The sequence below is a fragment of the Taudactylus pleione genome, unplaced genomic scaffold, assembly GCF_031769625.1.
Source record: "Taudactylus pleione unplaced genomic scaffold, aTauple2 ptg000497l, whole genome shotgun sequence".
NCBI classification, from domain to species: Eukaryota; Metazoa; Chordata; class Amphibia; order Anura; family Myobatrachidae; genus Taudactylus; species Taudactylus pleione.
In genome coordinates, this window is record NW_028284899.1 from 3,378,504 (window position 1) to 3,381,130 (window position 2,627).

Here is a 2,627-nt window from a genome sequence, read left to right on the forward strand (position 1 = left end):
CACCAGCTCAATGGTGGATGCAGTTTCTCCATCTGTTCATGGCGTCCTGTGTCTGTGCCACTGCGACGCAGCCGCTGGTAGCCACGCCATGGCTCCCTCTCTGGAATGCCAACCGAAATCCACAGCTCTTGCTTCCAAATTTGCTCTTCGTTCCGTGCAGTAAACATAGTGTCGCGTGTGCAGTGCGACTCCAACACTTGCGCAGTACTTCCAACATCGGTCATCTGTGTGTGTATATTGCCATTGCGTGCAGTTAGCGTGCCCCTCTGAATCAGGCCCAAGGTGTCTATGGTCTATGAATTTTGTGATGTCTAACAAGATGAGAATTAGTAGCGAAACATTTCCCACACTCAGAACATAAAACGGTCTCTCCCCTGTGTGAATCCTCTGATGCTTCACGAGATGCAATTTCCTCCTAAATCTCTTCCCGCAATCAGGACACGTAACCGTTTTTTCTCAGGTGAGAGTACTCTGATGCGTAACAAGCTCCGATTTCACCAGGAACCGTTTCCCGCACTCAGAGCATGAAAATGGCTTTTCCCCTGTGTGAAATCTCTCATGTGCGACAAGGTTTGACCGCTGGGTAAAGGATTTGCCACATTCAAAGCAGGGAAATACTTAGTCTCCTGTGTGGATTCGCCGATGCGTCAACAGACTGACTCGCTGGGTAAAACGCTTCCCACAATCTGCGCACGAGAAAGGTTTCTCTCCCTGGTATGGACAGCGCAGAACACGGCCTGATTCAGACACGCGAGCGCTGAGCGCTCGCAAGCGGGTCGATGTTGGCCAAGTGTGCATGACGGAGCCGGCTCCTTCGTGCGCATGTGCGAGACCCGAATAACGACGGTCAAGCCGTCGCTATGGGTCTCACACCAAAAGGGGCGTGCTGTCGATGGTAATTGACTGCACGTCCCCTTTGGTGGGCGTGCTGGGGGCGTGACTGCCCAGACGGAGGCGTTCCCATGGGAACGCCTACCGTCTGGGGCCGGACCCACTGACAGCACTAGTGATATCAGTGGGAGTGCTTTTGGCTCTGATAGAGCCAAAAATACTCCAGGGCTTGCGGCAACGAGACCCTACCATAAGGGTCTCGTCGCAAGCACGATGGTTTTGACCATCGCGACCATCATTTTGGCCTCTCGCTATAGCTGTGGGTGGTCACCCACAGCTATGCGAGTGGCCAGGAGGGACGGTCCTGTGTTCCTGATTCAGAGCGAGCGCTCTGTCAGAGCGTCCGGCTCTGAATCAGGGCCACAGTTTGATTTCAATCTAAAACACTTCCCACATTCAGAACATGAAAATGGTTTCTCGCCAGTATGTAGCCTGAGGTGGGCATTAAGTTGTGCATTTGAATAAAAACACTTCCCACACTCAGAACATGTAAAAGTCTTCTCTCCTGTGTGCCGTTTTTCGTGTACGAGAAGGTTTGATTTCAGAGTAAAAGATTTTCCACATTCGGAACAAGAAAACTGCTGCTCCCCGAAGCAGGATATTTGATCTGGAAGGAGATATGGAAGTGATAAAACATCTCAGATAATCAAAACATTATACTAGTAAAAGCAACATTGTAGGTGAGGACAGATGGTGTCATAGGGCCTGAGTCAGTACAGTTTGCAATAGTGATCGCAGATTAATTCGGAATGCAGCGGCAAAAATATGCTAATGCTTGCGAAAGCTCAGCCTGCATAAAGACGCCCACTTCTGCTTTTTCACATCCGTCCAATGTCGCTCTTCTGTGTAAACATCGGTACCATTGACGCACATTGTCAAGTCACGTATGCATTTACAGCAGGTCTGACCTGCCGCGGACACTGCAAGTTTCCTGGCACGCAGAGAGCTCTCAGGCTGTGTATGCAATCACAGTAGCTAATTTATGCACGCCCAGGACACAACGTTTAATCGGATAGACACACCTGCGTTTTTCGGACCACTACCCTCAAACGCTGACATCCTGTCACTCAATCTGCGCTGGATTCCTTTGTGCATCTGTAATCGCAGTGCGATCGCAGGCTTATACGTATGTGTGATGGCAAACAATCACTCGATGTGCGGCTGTTGTTGCACTTACGACCGGTACTGAATTAGGCCCATAGTCTTTGCCTTCTCAAGACTATCTACAGTACATACCAATAAATAATACACCGTTTGCCTCCAGATACACATATATTAACCTCAGGCCTCAGGAAGAACATCAAGGGGTCTATTTATCAAGCAGTGAGAAGTGAACCAGTGGAGATGTTGCCCATAGCAACCAATCAGCTTTCAAGTAGCATTTATCAAGTACAGTCTATAAAATAATAGGTAGGAGCTGATTGGTTGCTATGGGCAACTTCTCCATTGGTCTACTTCTACACGTTTTTTACTGCTTGATAAATATACCCCCAAGCATGTAAAAAGAACTCCCCTCTCCTTTAATTATTTTTTCCCTCTATAGTGTTCTCAAAATCCTCTCAGGAAAAAAGAAAAAAAAAACAGTCTGTGGATTAATCCAACGTACAGTATATGCAGATATTGTAATACAAAACCAGGAGACCTATGATAAACTTACCTAACCACAGTGAGATGCACTCATCAAAAGGTATCTTTGCTTTTCTCAGTCATTAGTATGTGCAGCAGGTAAGTATTAT

The 2,627-nt window shown here is 47.7% G+C and overlaps 1 pseudogene; it reads right to left on the reverse strand.

The window, feature by feature from the left end:
* Window positions 1–286: 286 nt before the first annotated feature.
* Window positions 287–1,764, reverse strand: LOC148502453 (uncharacterized; annotated as a pseudogene).
* Window positions 1,765–2,627: the final 863 nt, after the last annotated feature.